The sequence below is a fragment of the Lactuca saligna genome, chromosome 9 (genome assembly GCF_052625555.1).
Source record: "Lactuca saligna cultivar CGN05327 chromosome 9, ASM5262555v1, whole genome shotgun sequence".
Taxonomy (NCBI): domain Eukaryota; kingdom Viridiplantae; phylum Streptophyta; class Magnoliopsida; order Asterales; family Asteraceae; genus Lactuca; species Lactuca saligna.
In genome coordinates, this window is record NC_136425.1 from 180,461,880 (window position 1) to 180,483,219 (window position 21,340).

Sequence of the window (21,340 nt, forward strand, 5' to 3'; positions counted from 1 at the left end):
GCGAATGAACACTCTTAGTTCATTACACCTACAGGTTGCGGGTCTATCAGTGTTCCACTGGACTGTCTAGAAAGTTCGTGGTCGTCATCCAAACTCCGCTAGATGATTGGATCTCAAATCACATCAAGGTCTCTCATCACTTTTATTTTATCACACATCACTATCTACCCATGTTTTACCCAACATATTTCTAGATAAAAATACATATACAGTTTAAAACTTGTATAAAACATCAATTCAACAATTGTCTCAAATAAACAATCAATATATATATACACATAGCACGTACTTATATAAAATACTTTATATATATATGTGTAATATGAAAGTGACTATACACTTACATGATTTGATGATAATCGGGCAGCAATTCATTGCTTAAAACGATCGTTTCTAATAAAACCGGGCTCTGTAAAGGTCGGGCTTCGAAACTGAAAAGATAAATTTTTCGGGCTTCTCGGGCACTTCGTGGAGTGTTCCGGGGCTTATAATCGATACCGGGGCTTTGGGGGATGTTAAAATGAAAGAAATATGGTTTTAGGGGCTAAGGGTGACAAGTTTCCAAAATATACCCGGGAGGTCTCGCACCTCCTATTTATAGGGGCGAGACTTCTGATCCAAGGGCTGAGAAGAAGCCACGCGTCGCAGATCTGAAGCTCGCAACACCTGCTCACAGGTGGGCTCGCACATGGTTGCGCATGCAAAGGGCTCGCTGTCACCTCCTGATTGGACCACGGTCTAGTCCGAGGCTTCGGACGTGGCTCCTCCTGCAAGGCTCAAACATGTGATAAAGGGCACCCGTCAGACACCCATTGGACCGGACTTCGGATGCGAGGGAAGGCGACACGTCTCGCCAGCTGGCTTCGGTGACTCAGCTAATTTCTGGACACGCGTTAAATGCGAAGCGAGGACACGTGGCTGAAGTCCACGTGTGCGAAATTCCTTAGTTTTGGGGATTTTTCTCGTTTTTCTCTCGTTTTTCGCACCAAAACTTCTAAGATCCATAACTTTCGCATACGAGCTCTGTTTTTGACGTTCTTTATATGCATGCGTATGTAAAATTACGCTTTACAACTTTCGTTCAGACTTCATCGGCTAATTTTGACTTTAATTTTTATATTTTTATTTTTAACAGTCTGGGATAGGAAATCTGTTAAAAATTCATAACTTCTTCATCCGACGTCCGTTTTCGTCATACTTTTTACCGTTGTGCTACTAATGAAGAGACATTCAATTCTTGTTTAGGTTGTGTCGGCTAAAAATCACTCGATCTAAAATTCGAGTTTTTAGTTGTCTACTGCTAAGCTGAAACTTCGAAAAACCATAACTTCCTCATACGAAGTTAGATTTGGGCGTTCTTTTTATACATACTCTCGGTTTAACGAACACTACAAGTTTTGTTTAGATCACTAAGGCTAAAAAGTAGTTTATCAAAAGCTCACTTTTTACGACATTCAGCACCGTGCCGGTTTTGTCGCGAAACTTCGACATGTTATAACTTCTTAGTTATAACTCATATTTTAGTATTCTTTATATCGTCGCAATCCTTGTTTCAACCATTACAACTTTATGTAAAGATATCGACTTTATCTAATATTTATTTTTGACACTCATTTTTTTCTTAATTAATTAAACCCTAATAATTAAGCATAAAACACATAAAACACATAGAATTCACATAATTCCTTTTTCATTTCTTCAAAATGAGTTACAAAGGTTAACCTAGACTATCACCTCAATATAAAGGCCTAGGCTAGAAACACGAGTGTTACAATTCTCTCCCCCTTAGGATGATTCCGCCCCCGGAATCACATATCACCAAACAAATGCGGGTAGCAACTCATCATGTCACTCTCCGTTTCCCAAGTGAGATTTGGCCCATTCGTATGTTTCCAATGCACAAGCACTAAATCGACCATCTTGCGTCTCAGCTTCATAGTCTTACGGTCAACGATTGCCTCAGGTTCTTCGATCAACCTCTTGTTTTCATTCAACCTTAACTCAGAAACCGGAATTATGTCGGGCACATCTCCCATGAACTTTCTCAAATAACACACATGAAAGGTGTTATGAATACCCTCCAGTTCTTCCAGTAATTCAAGCTTGTAAGCTTGATTCCCGATCTTCTGAAGAACTTTAAATGGTCCAATAAACCTTGGACTCAATTTTCCTCTTTTACCAAATCTTATAAGTCCCTTCCACGGCGAGACTTTAAGTAAAACCGAATCTCCAACTTCAAAGGTACCGGTTGTCTTTTCTTGTCAGCATAACTCTTTTGTCGATCTTGAGCAGCTAACATTCTTTCCCTTATCATTTTCAACTTTTTAGCAGTATGATGGACTATTTTAGGTCCCATAAACTGCTTTTCCCCAGCTTCCAGCCAACATGATGGCGTTTGACACTTTTCTCCATAAAAAGCGTGATAATGTGCCATCTTAATGCTTGATTGGAAACTATTATTATAGGAGAATTCTACTAGAGGTAAGTGTTCATCCCAGTTACCTTGGAATTCTAGGGTACATGCTCTCAACATATCCTCCAATTTTTGAATCGTTCGTTCACTCTGACCATCGGTTTGCGAATGGTAATATGTACTCAAACACAACTTGGTACCCGATTCCTCTTGTAGACTCCTCCAAAACCTTGAGGTAAAATGGCTGTTATGATCAAATACAATCGTTAATGGAACACCGTGAAGCCTCACAATTTCCTTCACGTAAGAATTCGCAAGTTTATCCATATACCATTTCTTGTTGGCAGCTATGAAATGCGCACTCTTAGTGAAGCGATCACGACCACCCAAATCATGTCGTGATCGTTCCTTGTTCTGGGCAGTTTAGTTACGAAATCCATGGTGATGTCTTCCCATTTACCCATGGGTATGGGTAAAGGTTATAAACTCCCATACGGTTTCTGATGTTGTTCCTCAACCCTAGCACAAGTTACACACTCATCCACATACTTAGCAACATCGAGCTTCATCGTCGACCACCAATAATAGGATTTTAGATCCCTATACATTTTCGTACTGCCGGGATGAATCGAGTACATGGTCTTGTGAGCTTCTTCCATTAGAAGATCTCTTACTCCGCCCGTCTTAGGTACCCAAATCCTATCTTGGAATACCTTCAACCCTTGGTTGTTTGTACTGAATACTAACATTTTGCCCAAACGTTCTTCCTTTCGGTCAATTTTCTCTAAAGCTTTCTCTTGAGCTTTCTTTATACTTTCCATAATTGTCGAGACAACTTCAATTCTCAATGCCCTTGGCCTTTTCTTTTCAAGGTTTACCTTCCGAATGAGAGCATCAGCAACAACATTTGCTTTACCAGGGTGGTAAAGTATCTCACAGTCGTAGTCCTTGAGTAACTCTAGCCAGCGTCGTTGCCTCATGTTCAATTCCTTCTGATTAAAGAGATATTGGAGACTCTTATGATCAGTGAAAAGTTTACACTTTGTGCCATAAATATAATGCCTCTGTATCTTTAGGGCGAATACTACTGCTGCCAACTCCAAATCGTGAGTGGGGTAGTTCTTTTCATGCTCCTTCAATTGCCTTGATGTATACGCGATCACTTTATCCCTTTGGGTTAGAACACAACCTAACCCAACTCTAAATGCATCGCTATAAACTGCGGAGTCATTAACTCCTTCAGGTAATGAAAGAATCAGTGCTTCACACAATCTCTTCTTCAACTTCTCAAAGGCTTCCTTATGCTTCTCATTCCAAACATAAGTAGCTCCTTTGTGGGTCAAAGCTGTTAATGGAGTAGCAATCGAAGAAAAGCCTTGGATAAACCTTTGGTAATATCTAGCTAATCCTAAAAAGCTTCGAATCTCCGTAGGACTTTTTAATTGTTCCTACTTCATCACAGCTTCAATCTTTGTTGGGTCAACCATTATTCCTTCTTGGTTAACCACATGACCTAAAAATTGGACTTCTTGAATCCAAAATTCACATTTGGAGAACTTTGCATACAGCCTCTCCTTTTTTAGGACTTCTAGCACTTCACGCAAATGCTTTTCATGCTCCTGCTTGCTTTTCGAATAAATCAAGATGTCGTCGATGAATACTATCACGGATTTATCTAGGAATGGTTTACAAATCCTATTCATCAAATCCATGAAAGCTGCTGCGGCATTGGTTAGTACGAACAACATAACCAAAAATTCATAGTTTCCATATCTTGTTCTAAACGCAATCTTTTCGATATCCTGCTCTCTCACCTTTAGTTGATGGTATCCCGACCTAAGATCGATCTTCAAGAAATAGCTCAAACCCTGCAACTGGTCGAACATGTCATTGATCCTCGGCAACGGGTACTTGTTCTTTATCGTTGCTTTGTTCAGCTCTCTGTAATCGATGCACATTCCCATGCTCCCGTCTTTCTTCTTTAAAAATAACAGGGGCTCCCCAGGGCGATAAACTAGGTCGAATGAAACCTTTGTCCAATAACTCCTAAAGTTGTGTCATAAGTTCTTTCATTTCTGTTGGTGCTAATCAATACAGTGCTTTTGCTGTCGGCGTCGTTCCTGGTAACAAGTCGATACGAAATTCTACTTGTTGATCAGGGGGCAATCCGGGAAGATCTTCGGGAAAGACTTCCGGATAATCACACACCACCGGAATATTCTGCACCTCATTCTCTTCCTTCTTATCATCGATCACGAACGCTAGATATGATGTACATCCCTTGGCCAAGCACTTTTTAGCTTTCATTAGGGAAATGATTCCATAATTTACTCTGCGTTTGTCTCCATACACCATAAATGACTCTTTCCTGGTGGGTTTACTTTTACTATCTTCTTCCTACACAATATTTTGGCATCATTGGCACTAAGCCAATCCATTCCTAAAACTATGTCGAATCCATTTAACTCGATAGGCAATAATTCCTCGTGGAACTTATTCCCATCCAAGTCTCACAATACATTACAAAATCCTCCATGCCCTTTGGCAGGGCTAGGATCGGCGCCTCGCACAACCTCTGCCTCAATGTCTCAAATGTTGCCTGCTGCTCAGGCCTCCAGTGAAAGAGCACAACATTCTTCGTCAACCGAGTCAAGGGTACGACTATCTTGGAGAAGTTCTGAATGAATATTCGGCAATAGTATGCCAACCCAAGGAAACTCCGAATCTCAGTTGGAGACTTCGGAACCTTACATCTCATCATGACCTCTACTTTGGCCGGATGAACCAAAATACCGTTCTGGTTGACCGGGTGCCCAAGAAACTGCACCTCACACCACCAAAACTCACACTTGGAGAACTTGTCATACAAGCTCTCCCTCCTCAAGGTATCCATCACCTCTCGCAAGTGCTCCCCGTGCTGCTCCTGCGTCTTGGAATAAACCAAGATATCATCAAAGAAAACTATCACATATCGATCCAACATCGGTCTGCATATGCGGTTCATGAGGTCCATGAACGCGGCATGAGCATTGGTGAGCCCGAAGGGCATCACCATGAACTTGTAGTGGCCATAGCGAGTCCGAAAAGCAATCTTCTGTACATTTGCATCTCTGACCCTCATATGATGGTAGCCTGAATGTAAATCTATCTTGGAAAACCAAGATGCCCATATAGGTGGTCGAAGAGATCATCAATCCTCAGAAGTGGGCAACAGTTCTTCACCGTCACCTTGTTCAACTCCTGGTAATCTATACACATCCGATACGACCCGTCCTTTTTCTTTACAAACAGAATCGGGGCTCCCCAGGGTGAACTACTCAGTTTAATGAATCCCTTGTCTAACAGCTCCTGCAGCTGTGTAGACAGTCCCTGCATCTCAGGAGGAGCCAACCGATATGGTGCCTTGGCTATCAGAGCCACACCAGGGACTAGGTCGATTCGGAACTCCACCTGTCTTTCCAAAGGTATCCCAAACAGCTCCTCTGGAAATACATCCGAGTACTCTCGCACCACTGATACATCACTTACAGTCGCCTTACCCGCCTCCCGGGTATCCATAACGTAGGCGACATACCCTGCGCAACCCAGTTGTAGGTAGCGTCTAGCCCTTGTTGCTGAACACATAGTCGGTCCACGCTGCAGTTTATTACCCTGAATCACCAGATCTTCCCCACTTGGGGTCCTGACATGTACCAACTATTGCGCAAAGTCGATCACTGCCCCATTAGGACTCAACCAGTCCATGCCTATGATAACCTTGTTCCCACGTAATGGAATGGGAACCAAGTCCACTAGGTAGTTCTCCTCATACATCCTCAAAACACAATCTATGAAAACCTCTGGTGCTCGTATTGATCGGTCGTTAGCAATCTCAACCTCTAGAGGGCGATCCAATATGTCTGAAGACTTAGGAAACCTCTTGCTAAGTGCAAAAGAGACAAATGATCGGGTAGCCCTCGAATCGAATAACACATGAACTGGGATATCGTTCACATAGAACGATCCTAAACAACACATAAAACATACACATAAAGGTCATAACTTGACATGTAATAAAAGTTAGGGAGAAGAAATCATACCCATCACCACATCCGGTGCGGCACACCCCTCTTCGACGGTCAGCTGGAAGGCTCGACTCCTTACCTCTGAAGCCTTTGTCTTACCTATCGGCCATCTATGATCCGCAGGGTCGAGGGAGCTGGCACCGCCACTGACGCTGTTGGTGCTAGTCTCGGGCAATCGACATTTTTATGGCCTTTCTAATTGCAATGGAAGCAAATCAAGTCTAATGTCTGGAATGTGGGGGTAGGGGCAGTACAATCCTTGTTAAAGTGTCCAGTCTTTCCACACTTGTAGCAGGCCAATGATCCCAATCTACAAACTCTCTCATGTGGTATGCCGCATTTCCTACAGCGGCTCTTTGACTTTTTTAAAAATCGTGAATATTTTTATTGCCGATGAGGTAAAAGTTTTTTTTTGTTTGAAATTGATGTGTATATTGAATATTGTATAGTTGTTTATATTGTTTTGTTTCAGAAGAATTTGTATATATGTTTGACCCTTTTATGTATATATCGAGCGAATGTTACAATTACACTATGTTAACAAAATGAATAGCAAATATGCAAGGATTTACTAAGACCATCTCCAACCCATCTCCATTTTTTCCCCTTAAAAATGGAGTAAAAAATGGCGCAAATAGTATTTTATCTCCAACCCTACTCTATTTTTTACTTCATTTTTACCCCTAAAAAATATATTTCTAGTATATTCCAACTTATATAGATTGTCAAACACACATCTCTACTAATTTCGTTTTAATAAATATATAATCTATATTTTTTTTCATTACATAAATATTAAATACAAAAGATTATATTTATAATAAGCTTATAAATAAATATTATACATGTATTTATAAAAATATATTAAAAATACATACTTTTAAATAAATATTATACATCTATTCATATAAATATTAGATATACACATTTTTAATTATAAGTTTTTGTAAAATACGTTATCGTTTTTTAAAATTTCAATATGTATTTAAATTTTGATATAATTTGATGAACAAAAAACAAACTTTATATTTATAATTAATTAACATAATTTAATATATAACAAAATATTATAAGTATTAAATATTATATTTAAATTATAAATATATAACACCATATTTGGTATAATATTATTCATATCCCCCAAAATATATAAATATATAATCAGAGATACTAAAACCGACAACACAAAGTTCATCCTAATTTTGGGAGAAATGAATAGTATAACACCATATTTGGTATAATATTATTCATATCCTCCAAAATGGAGGAATAAATAGGAGATGGTTGAAGAAAAATGAAAGAAGATATGAAGAAAAAAATAAAGAATAGAGGTGGATTGAAAATGCTCAAAATTGAAGGGATTGCGTAATTTTTTAAGTGAACATACAGCTGGCATTGTTTTTATATATAATTGGTTAAAATTACATTTATCGATTAATTAGGTGTTTCAATTTAAACTTGCGAAGTGTTTTTTTGTTTTTTTTTTTTTGTTTTTAAAAGGGGTTAATCGTGAGCGACAAGTGGCAAGTAGTTAAGTAGAAGTTTTAAACGAGTGACACATAGCATATTAGCTATTTTTTTTTATTAAGTAGGGATCGGAACTACATCTATATAAAGCCTATAAATTTATAACATAAAAAAATCCGTGATTCTCATCAAGGATTCCTGTTCCTTAATAATAAACAAAGACAAGTATTCTGCGTAAGGCCATCTCCAATGGGAGTTCAATGGAGGGTTTAATGGGGAGTTTAATCTCATTAAACTCAAAATCCCCATTGTAGGAAAATGACTAGGATTCAATGGAATGGGGAGTTCAATCCCCATTGAATTCTATATTCTCTCTCCTCTCTCTCTCTCTCTCACACACACACACACATATATATATATATATATATATATATATATTATTTTTTATTTTAAATTAATGTTAATTTTAATTGTAGTTTTTAATTTTAAATTTCATGCTAATTAATTTTTTTAAAAATAACAATAAATAAAAAGAAAATGATAAATGATGTGACAATCCATTAAATTGTATAGAGTTTAATGGAGTGTAATTGTATAGAGTTTAATGGAGTGTAGAGTTTAATGGGTAAAGTTGTATAGTAAGTGGAATGTATATGTGTCAATCCATTGAAGTCATATGAGTTCAATGCATTGGAGATGGTCTAAAACCACAAGTATATGGCATTCCAATTGCAGGGGCATATTCGGAAGTACGTAACTGAAACTAAAATGACATCGTATAAGAAATCAACTGTGTTTAATCGCACACGTGGCAATATTGTTTTTAAGTGGCCGAGTTATTAATTTGCTGTTGCAACAATAATGCTTTAGTCAAACAAACTACGTTTTCTGTTTACTCGAAGCATCATCACAACCCATTCATGCGACTTGATCACACAATTTTGTTAGACGTTATAAAAGAAATAGCAAGTTGGTCAGTTTTTTTTTTCTTTGTCCGGTATTGATGCTTGGAAGAACTAAAATATATAGAGTTTATAAGGTTTTACATCTTTAGCCTTAAAAGCCATTAATGGAGGTTAAGGATGGGCCAAGCTATATACTCTAAGATGAGGGATTGGTGTCATATAAGTTATATTCCCTTCACTTGCTACGTAGACGTCACCTTACTCTTTACCATAAAAATGTGGTTTAATACCACAACCAATGAGTGGTGTTACACTTGAATAATTTTTTTATTTTTTATTTTTGTTTTAATAAATAAAAAGGACCAATCACCTGGAGGTAAAAAAATGGATCAATTCCATAATTTGAATGAGTGCTCCATTGGAATGCCACGATGCACCTCCTACCGCACCCAGAGAGCAGTGTTCCTGCTGATGTGACACTCAAGTGCAGCAGACCCACTAACTCTAGCCTAAATATACTTAAACCCAAAATCGTAGTTCAACCAGAATTGTATAGCGACATAGAAAATTTTTAAAGACAAATTATTTCATATTGTTTTTAGCAGTAATAAATCTATGATCTTAAAGGTTTTTTTTTTTCATCTAGGACAATTCGATCTTCTTATAGTCAAGCTTGATCACGAAAAATCAATCTGATTTGAATGAAACTTGGTATTGCAATAATAAACACATAAAAACTTTACGTTGATATTACTAATGATTTATTATTTGCGACGATTTGACATTTAATTTTTAATATTAATTAGCAGTTTTGTTTGCCTTTGATATTGCTAATGACTCAATATTAGTTCACAATATTAATTGCTAGATTATTTGTTTGTTTGCTAGTCAAGTTTGAAATACAAGAATTTATGTTATTGCTTCATATATAAACAAAAGTTGAAAATTTGTAAGGTTGTTTTCATTAAACGGCAACCACTAACGAATAGACGTGATGTTGGACCACCATTAGTTTACGTTATAACAAGTCAACACTTCATGTCGATATAATATAACCAATAATTGGTTAAAATCATCAACCTTTCCTTAAATAATAAGTTTCATAGATTTTCTTGGCTTAAATATTTAAAAAGGAACATGTGTTATCCAAGAGCAAAAAATATACAAATTGGTGGCTATTATATGTAGACAATTTTATTTTGTTATTAAATAATAATCACTATATATATCATCAAATATGGATAAAATGGGAAAGTAGCATTTTTTTTTTCGGATTTTTAGATTATGATATTTTTGTCTTTAACTTTATGACAAAACTATACTCATTTAAGCATTATTTAAATAATTATTAAACGAAAATTATATTACTACATTTAGGTGATATAAAATTTACTAACCATCTTAAAGGCCGAATTGATTAATGTTTCAAATTTTCAATGTCTTAATTTCATATGACAATACATTTACTATGAACCATGTGGATTATGTGTGCAAACTTTGAATCCATCAACACATTAAAAATCAGATAATTAAGAATCTCCTAAAAGGATTGACTTGTACATGAAAAAGTAACTTTTGTACCACAAAGTTCAAATAATAATTATTAAACGACTTATTCGCTAATTATTATACTCAAGAGACACAAAAATCAAATCCAATCGAGTAACACATGCATCCTCTCCCTCTCCCATAAGCCATAAAAAGCCATATTCTTCCCTTCACTCCACCAAAAACCTCATTCACATATACACATTTCTCTTACAAAATGATGATCTCAAATGCCTTTAGAAATGGCTACAAAATTCACCACCACATGAACACCATATGTCGGAGGCATTCCAATTCAGGTTCAGTCGGTGTTCCAATACATAAAATCCATGTCCAACAAGAACTACAAGTCTCCAAGGCTTTTTATAGCCGATTTAATGGAAGAAGAACGAAAGAGATGGAGTTTCATGTTCCATTTCATAGCTTTAGTGCTAAAACCTATAGTACAACACTATTAGCTTCGATCACGAATAATGGAGTTGTTCGATGGTATTTGGGGATGATTAAAACAAGGCCTATTCTTACTAAAAGCATCACAGCTTTCCTTAGTTTACACTGCTGCTGATTTAACATCTCAGGTTTGTTTTCCTCTTTTAATAGCAATTATAACTAAACTTTTACTTATGACAAAAAACGGAATAGAACCTAAGAATATCAATTACGAGGAATGACAGAAACACCCTTTATTGATTTTCTATAGTTTATTTTTTGTTTTATAAATCAATATATGAAATAAATTACAAAAGCACATATATAGATAAGAACATAAGTAATTTTGCTATTGGTTGAAATTGAAGGGTGGCAATCGTTACAAATATATAGTTTAATCATATTTATTTTTTAATAAAGATAATGGATTCGGAATTCATTCTTTATACCTTCACGAAAAATCAAATCAGTCATATTTAGTTTTTTGTCATCAGTTTTTTCATCGTTAACATTCAATCAAATGTTCATTTTCAGAAATTTCTAGATTCCTTTTATTCATTTAACCACAAGAAATAGTCCTTGGAAACTTTTGGGTACAAATAGGGGTTTCACAACCTCAACTACTCTTTTTCGATATTTTTATTATAATAAGATCATATGAAAATGAACGCCACATGAATAATACAGCTTATACTTATGACGCCACATGTTTATTTCATCGTTTCAAGTCGAATTTATCTTTTCGTATATTTATATTCATCCACGATATTCTTTGATTGAAAACTAATATCTAGTTTCCACCAAATTGTAACACCATCTCCATCTTCAGACAATGACAAGGCTATCATTAGAGCCTTATGATGTCATTCGTACTTGTCGTATGGCTGGATATGGATTGATCATTTTAGGTCCCACGCTACATTTATGGTTCAACTTCTTGTCAAGAGTGTTCCCTAAGAAAGACGTTTTTACAACGTTGAAAAAGATATTCATGGGACAAACAATATATGGACCTATTATGATGGTTGTATTCTTCTCAATCAATGCAGCCCTACAAGGTATATATTACCCTTCATGTTATCCATACTATACATTGTTCCCTTATATACTAGTAGCCTTGCAATGATACGTTGAGTTATTGATTTTCTCTCATTTTTTAGTCCTTATGAAGAAGGTATATATATATACTCCAAAACTGATGTCTAAATCTTGAATTTATATTGTGTAATTGAAAACTAATGTTGAAATCTATTAAATCTCTCAGGTGAAAAGTGTAAAGAAATTGTTGCTCGTTTGAAACGAGACATGTTGCCAACAATGATCAATAATGTTATTTATTGGCCGATGTGTGAGTTTATCATCTTCAGATTTGTCCCCGTTCCTTTACAGGTAATACCAGTATTACATTATTATTTTTTTATTTTTAGAAATTATTAGAAATATATATTGAGTTTTGATGTTGGTTTTGAACAATGTAGCCACTCGTGAGCAACTTGTTCTCGTATGTATGGACGATTTACATCACATACATGGCCAACTTAGCAAAAGTAGTCGCCAACTGATAAAACGTCATCACAAAACGAGCAACCAACTTAGATTTACCGAAGGTGGAGTAGTTGAGGCACAACGTTATTGTAGTCAAGTTACAAGTCAAATTTGTACAAATTGTTTACGTGTTTACCATCGAGCATATCAATAATGATATCATTTTATATGGTGAAACTCTTTAAGAGAATCTACTATGGTATTTTCTTTTAATTAAAGAAATATTTAAAGCATTTATAAAAGGTCCATGATTTTAAGGCTGTGGCATGGATCATGAGGCATAGTGAGAGTTCATGTGGTGTGGATCATGTCCATGTCCAAGGCCTTTTTCATAACTCACCATTTGGCTCCACCAGTTCTATAAATTTTACTTACATTTTCATTTATAACCCTTGAATTTATATTTACATAAGCAAGTTACATCTTTTTATTTAGTACAAAAATATGATAAAAATTGGATATTATTTCAAACTAACTATATCATTAGATAGACTTGATTAACACATATGCTAAAACTACGTGTTTGGATATGCAAACATTTTTGAAACTTATATTTATATGAAGAAGATAATGTTTATCCACCAAATAAATGCTAGACTAAAATGTTGAGTTTCAAATACTATGTTCTTCATGTTCGAAAGCGTAGTTTTCAAATATAAGCCGGATTAATAAGCTTTCTACAGTTAAATATATGGTGAAATTGCAAAAGATTTTTTTGTTTTATTCCATCTTTATCAACTTTTTTTTTTTTTTTTGAACTTAGATTGTCTGTATTTGCTTTTTCGAAAAATGAATATATTTTTTATACCAAATAGAAAAGGTTGTTTGATTATCCCGTATTTATATTGAAAAGAATATTATTATTTGACTAATTTTGTCTTCCATATAAAAGAAAAAGTAAACGAAAGCCCAAAACCAAAAGACAGCTATGCTACGTAACGCCACATGTGTGGCGTTCAAGTTGGAGGGGCATTTTCGGGAGTCCCGAGAATAAATGAAAATGGCAACGTGTAAGATACCTATTGTGCTTTATAACACACGTGGCAATAACTTTTTTTTGACTAGCCTACCCCTTTTGCTGTTGCAACTAGAATACTGGAGTTAAACAAACTACATTTTCATTCCACTCGCAGCGTTGTGACAGTGAATTTACGCGCTTGATCACATAACCTATGTTGATACTTCCATATTAAAAAAACAGATCGAACAATTTTGTAAGTTTTAGTTGCATCAACCATTAGTTAAGTAGTTAATGATAAAAGTGCAGTTGCAACACCATCACTTTGGGTTTCATATTTTTTAGAACCGTGGAAAGTTTATTAATAAAAGGGCCAAGCATCCGTTTCACAAATCAACAAATAATTTTTTTTTAAACCAACAAATATATTATAAAAACTGCACTAGTAATATGCTAGAGAAGCGAAATAGTATAAAATAATTAGTTTTAACAAGATAACGCCTAGGTACTTTTATCCGTATTTTAGCGGATTGTTACACCATGAACTCCAATCCAATACACCTTTTTAGATTCTATGTTTTATCCAAGTGAATAATACTGATTTAATATTATCCACTATCTTCGCCGGTTGACTTCTAATGTTTTTGAAAATTCTTTCGTTTCTTGTGTTCCAGAGGCACCAAATTGTCCAATATTTTATAGCTTCGGCAACTTTCTTTTCCTTCGGGTAGTTTCCCCATCTTCTGTCCTTCGCAAGCACCTCCTGGACTCTAGTACACTCCAGGATGGAATTCGATATACAACACCATTGTTCCACCGTTGACCACACTTCTTTCGCAAACGGGTACTCTATAAGCAAGTGATCCGCTGTTTCATCATTTACTTGGCACACATCACAAGTAATGGCTTTAACTGGAACCCCTCTTTTGATTAGCGCAACCATTTATGGGATTCAGTTTTGTTTTTCCCTCCATACGTAACATGTTGGCTATTTTGATAACCAAAACATAAAACGCGGAAGCATAAACATTGGATCTTTAATCTCGAATCTGATTAAAAGAAAACTTGAAAATTAAAGAACGATTACATACCTGATTCATTATGATCTTCGGATCTGAAGAACTAGGATTGGGTTTTCCAGTTGATCTCAAGAACCCTCTCTAAATCCCACAGCAAACCCTAACACGATTTTCTTGTATGTATTTCCGTATATATTAAATCTGCTTCTCATCACGTATTTATATAGATGGAGATATAACCGAATGTGAGAGATATTAGGGATTTAGGAGATCTTGAGTCAAACCGGGAACTCAACCCACAAGGTAAATTAATATTCTATAAATCGATCCATCAACAATTTATATTTTTACCATAATAATTGGATTTAATAATATATCGTACATATTTATGAAGTGGTCCCATAATTATCCAACAATCTCCCACTGGACCACGAATATATAAATGTACGTATAGTTGTATAAGCGCTTTAATGAATGTTATTATAACATTGGTACCCTTAAACAATCTCGTCCACTAATCATAATAGTATATGATCAAAGCGGCCTTCGTTACAATTTACGTAACTAAACCTATCAATGGTCACATATACATATATAACTAACGACATAGATTAAACATGATGTGTTTTAAAATCTAAATAGATTTCCAACGAGTTCCTCTTTAGATTGAAGTGAGATCAAACTTCAAATAAGTGTAACTAATAATGGAGTTAACTGAATTTTTAATTCTGTACAGAAAAACATAATTAATCTTAAACAAAACATAAAGCACCATAAAACTCCCACTAAAACCAAATATCACACCAACGTATGTAGTATGCTCATGAAAGACCTAGGAAGGTAATCCCTTTATGAGCGGATCCGCTTTCATGGAGTTTGTTCATATGTGCTATATATATTTCCATTTTGCACTATTATGTTAACAGAAGGAAACTTGATGTCAATATGCTTTAACTTAATAGAACTTTTGTTGTTGGAATATAACATTGCTGACTTATTAGCACAACTTTAGTGGTCTTTCAATACCAATAATGTGTAGCCGTGTGACAAATTTCCGCAACCATATTCCATGCTACAAATTATGTTGTCATTATGGAAGAAGCTACCAAAGTCTATTCCATTAAATGGTTTATCGTGCTAAAATGTAAAAGTATTCTGATATGGATCTGGTAACCATTTTGGCACCAAATAAAATCAAATTCTTAATAAAAATGATCTCCGAAACATCTAAATTTCCTATAGTTGTGCATATAGACTTTTGTTATATGTAGATATCTCAAATCCATTTGGTTGCTTTCTTATGATCCAAACTTGAGTTGTATAGATATCTACCCAAAACCAAAAAGATAAATTTACTCCCACTTAATCTGAGATACACAAAATCATCTATTGTATTTACCTCAAAACCAAAAGAGATAAAAAAAAAATTGATGAAAAATGGGGTACCACAAATAGGATATCCAAAGTTGAGGTTGTTGAGTTTGTGTATTCTGAATAGGAGATCGAATAACATTGTCGATCACTTTTCCATAATTTACATACTATCGAAAGCAATAATAGGAATCAAGATTAATTCCTCCTTAAAGATAATGTTTTAACCTTGTTTCTCCCCCAAACTCAACATCCTCAAAGAATGTTGCTCTATCCAAAATGCAAGGTTAATATCCATGCAATTGAGAACTAACATAATACCCTCAATCCGTTCCTTAAAGTTAATCTCATTGATTACATGAATCATAAATGTGATCAATGTTAGCAGATATAATACCATAATTCAAATATGAGTAAATCTATTTTTATTCTTATTAATCCATAAACCGTAATCAGTAAATTCAATTTATGATATCTTTATAAGGTATCAACACAACATTAATATCAAGTATTTGGACAGTAATACTAACTTGCAAGAGATAATCTTATTTTAGAGATAAATATTGACAATAAAGCATGTCAATTAACAAACCCCACTTTAGATTGACTTATTAATCACATGGAACCAAAAAAATCGTCACATGTTTATCACCACATATATGTTTATTCGGCCAAATATCAGTCTACCTTTGGGTCGGCTAATACCCACATTAATAAACACATAAATTATAAATTTTGATAATAAGAATTGACAATATATCATGTCAATTAACAAGCCCCTCTTTGGATTGACTAATTAATGACATGTAACCTAAAATTTTTCACATATTTATCATCAAACATGTGTTTATCCGGCCAAATATTAACCTACCTTTGGGTTGATTAATATCCGTATTAATAAACACAAACCATAAAATTTAAGTTCTTTGTAAATTAATTTTCACAAAAGAGATCACTTTGGCGATATATTGTGTCAATTAATTTACCCTTAAAATAAATAATATGTCATAAATGAAATTTATCACTAACCAAAAACATGTTTATAAATTTCCATAAACGCTATCTCATGTTTTTGTACAACTTTTTTCAATAATTTTAAATATTTAATCGCACCATAATTTAAATATTTACTCATAAGATTAAACTTGCAATAATTAAATATTACATACCAAAATTAACCATACAAGTTGAACATATTAAAATAGCTAGCAATTTCATACACCGTAATTTTAAAAACTTATTCATACCATAATTTTATAATTTAAATATATAAATTTATGGTAAAAAAAATGCTAGTTCATTGTAAGGTTAATTCTTACACACATGTCAACTTGTGAACATTTGCTGCTTAAAATCCGGAACAAAGTCACGCTAGCATACACAATTGTATGTAGCCACAAAAATTAATAATTCAAAAATAAAACCAAATTGTAAATAGCAAAGGATGCTCTACTTACCCTAATGTCTGCAGTTTTACTAAAAGTTGGAAAAGACACGGGATCCATACTAGTCAAAAGGTTTAAGCGAATCAAAAATATACAAAATAATATTAAACAATATATTAATCCAAAAGAAAAAATTTATAGTCCACAAATTATATATACATATATTCTTTAAATATACCGTATGTATCTAAAAGTTTAGATACATGATAAAACCCCTCATGGTCACTGTTATCTTTGATTTCTTTATTAGACTTTAATAATTATAAAATCTTTTAATCAATTAAAACAATAAAGCTTTGATATTATTACTGGACATCCACAAGTAAAGCAGTCAATTAAACCTTGGCTTGTATTTTATATCATTCTACATCGTAACACTTAAGCATCATAATCGGTACCATCTTCCTTTCAAGCAAGAAAAAAGTGACCGAAAAGAACAAGAAGACAAAGTTACGTATACAAGTATGTTATAGATCAAATGTTAACAGATTTAAAAATATCCCACAATTTTAATGGTTTATAATCCAATCAAAATTTTCTAGTAACAGATTCAAGTAAGTTCTGATACCAATTGTTGGCTATTTTGATAACCAAAACATAAAACGCAGAAGCATAAACATTGGATCTTTAATCTCGAATCTGATTAAAAGAAAACTTGAAAATTAAAGAACGATTACATACCTGATTCATTATGATCTTCGGATTTGAAGAACTAGGGTTGGGTTTCCCAGTTGATCTCAAGAACCCTCTCTAAATTTCACAGCAAACCCTAAAACGATTTTCTTGTAAGTATTTTTGTATATATTAAATCTGCTTCTCATCATGTATTTATATAGATGGAGATATAACCGAACGTGAGAGATATTAGGGATTTAGAAGATCTTGAGTCAAACCGGAAACTCAACCCACAAGGCAAGTTAATATTCTATAAATCGGTCCATCAACAATTTATATTTTTACCATAATAATTGGATTTAATAATATATCGTACATATTTATGAAGTGGTCCCATAATTATCCAACAAAACACGCAACCTTTTTTGGAACCGCGTTAGACCAATGGAAATCACCATCACCATTGGGTATTAGGTGGGATGCCCGATCGAGCCTTGTTCTTAATAGTGCTACAGATAATTCCCCATCTTCTTCAAAATCAGATATCCATCTGACATTTGAGTTCGCCATCTTCATTACTTCTCGTGTCGTCAAGCCTAATTTCCGTATTGCCTTAAATGATTTAGCAATATTCGACCAAACACCACTTGAGGACGCCTTTGCAAAGCAATAATTAAGATTATTCCCAAGTTTATGTATGGCCGTGACTATGTGGGACCATAGGTGTGCCGAGTCCACCTTGAGTCTCCATAGCCACTTCGATAATAGAGCCAAATTCAAGGTTCTAAGAGAACCCAAACCCATACCTCCCACCTGTTTTGGGGCTGTGATTTTTTCCCATGAAACCCAATGTATACTTGACTTGTTTTACGTCCCTCCCCAAATAAACTGTCGTTGGATTTTCTCCAGTTCTTGAATTACTCCAATTGTTGCAACAAACAAAGATAGATAGTACATGGGAAGGTTTCCCAATACTGGTTTTGATAAAGTTATCCGACCTCTAAAGCTTAGTGTTTTTAACTTCCAAGCCAACAATTTTGACTTAAATTTGTCGATTATTGGATTACATGCATTTTTTATGTTCATATTGTCTCCCACGGGTACGCCTAAATACGTGAAAGGGAGGGATAATGGTTCACATCTAAGTGGGGTGGCCCACTCACTTACCTCATTGGGTTCTCCTCCAATACTATAAACACGTGATGTATTGAAGTTTACCTTTAATCCAGATACCACATGAAAGCATCTTAGTATTCTTGCTAGATTAGCGATATTTCTTTGTGACCAATGACCTATAAACAATGTGTCATCTGCGTAAAACAAATGAGAAATATTAACGTTAGAGTATGGAATTTTCATCCCCTCAAATAATCCCCGTTCCACAGCCGAGCTCATCATGACGTGTAGTCCTTCCATAGCTATTATGAATGGGAATGGGGACATCGGGTCTCCTTGTCGAACACCTTTTGACATACCAAACTCCTTTGTGGGGGAGCCATTCACCAGTACAGAAGCTTTAGATGATTCTAGACATCCCACTATCCATCTCCTCCATTTTCACCAAAATTCATATGCATCATAATTGAATCCAAGTACTCCCAGTTGACCGAATCAAAGGCTTTATTCAAGTCAGTTTTAAATAGTAACATTTTTCTTCCATTTTTTTGAGTCCAAGAAACTAACTCATTTACAATGAGAGGACCCTCCAATATGTTGCGACCTTCTTAGAAAGCTGATTGATCTTCATTAATACCCCACCAATGTGTGCCCTCATCCGATTAGCAAGGATCTTTGCTATTATTTTGTATTAGGCTCCTATGAGATTTATTGGTCGGTAATCTTTAAGGGTTAATGGGTCTTTCACCTTTGATGCCAAGGATATAAACGAAGAGTTGCATCCATTTGAAAATTTTCCCCATCTTTCAAAATATTTTACAAACTCCACAATGTTGTCTTTTACCATGTCCCAATACATTTTAAAAAACTTGAACGTAAAACTGTCGGGCCCCAATGCCTTCTCACTGCTACAGGAGCTGACCACCACTTTAATCTCCTCCACCCTAATCTCCACCTCCAACATATCTCAAGTTTCTTGGGGCATCTTTTTAAATCTGTGATTAATTAGTTTTGGTCTAGATCTCCATCTCTCTTTGAATTTTTTGCAAGAAAGGAATGAATCTCCGTTTTTATTTGGGATGGATTAGTAATCCACAAACCATCAATTGTTATTCCCTGTATTTGGTTCTTGCGGAATCTGTTGTTCACATATCCATGGAAGAATGAAGAGTTCTCATCCCCATCCACAATCCATTTTATCCTGGACCTTTATTTTAAATCCATGGCTGCTAATTTTTTACATTCAACAACTTTTATGTGACCAAATAGTTCTTATTCCTAATTCATGAGGCATCAGGTCTCTTGTTTCCGCCAAGGCATATATTTCATCCATTTTCTTCTTTGTTTCTTGTATCTCACCATATTCTCTTGTATATTTAGCCTCTCTCCATTTCTTTATATTCTTTTTAAGATATCTTAGCTTAGCTGCTAAGAAAGCATCAGCCCCTCCATACCCACGAAATCCAGACCATGCCTTCTTGACTACCCCTTCAAAACCTTCCTTTGCCAACCACAAATTAAATAAGTTGAATGGTTTTGGCCCAAAGTCCACCTGCTTGGTGGTAAGAATGATTGGGCTATGATCTGAAAATTGTCTAGGAAGAACCGTAGCGGAAGCATCGGGTAAGTATTTAAGAAAAATAAATGATCAAGATATTTTTTCATCATGGAAGGGTTAAGGGGTTGAATGTGTTGTAATTCGCCGAGAAGTAAGGGTGGTCGGCATACTAATCAGAAAATACTCTTAAAAATAGTCAACTGATTTTCCGTAAAATTCAAAAAAAAAAAAAAAAAAAAAAAAAAAAAAAAAAAAAAACTTGTGCAATGTTTTACATAAGAAGTACTTTGGAGTATTTGCCACTAGATTGATCAAGATGTATTTGCTTTATTGGTTGATGAATCTAGCGATGTTTTGAAAAAAAATGAACAAATAACTATTGTTTTGCTATATGTCGATAGTCTTGGCTTTGTGAAGGAAGGATTCATTGGCGTTGTGCATGTGAATGATACATCATCTTTGACACTCAAAAATGCTATAATTGAAGTATTTACAAGTAATAAGTTGAGTGTAACACCTGATATGTTTTTCTCTAGGACTCGATGAGTTGGAGGATAAACTCGTCGAGTAGGGACGTGACTGCGGACATTTTAAGTGACCGACTCGACGAGTCGGGAGACTGACTCGGCGAGTAGGTGTTGGATAAGTGAAACCATAAATCTAAGGGTTTGCACCCTATATAAACAACTTAACTCAGCCTCCTTTGTCCCTAACATTCTCTTGAAAGCTTCATACCGTACCCTAGTTGTTTGTGTGTGAGTTAAGGTCATTTTGGTGTTCTTGTGTGGATTGTAAAGCTTGGAAGGAAGAAAGGAGCTTGGAAATCAAGTTGGGGCTTGTAGATCCAGAGTTCTTACTTCATTTTCAACAGTTTCAAGGTATAATGC

The 21,340-nt window shown here is 34.9% G+C and overlaps 1 pseudogene across 1 annotated transcript; it reads left to right on the forward strand.

The window, feature by feature from the left end:
* Positions 1–10,593: 10,593 nt before the first annotated feature.
* Positions 10,594–12,665, forward strand: LOC145017737 (protein SYM1-like; annotated as a pseudogene). Its single transcript, XR_013666641.1, has 4 exons — positions 10,594–10,975; positions 11,656–11,884; positions 12,091–12,215; positions 12,305–12,665. The product of XR_013666641.1 is annotated as a protein SYM1-like (transcript).
* Positions 12,666–21,340: the final 8,675 nt, after the last annotated feature.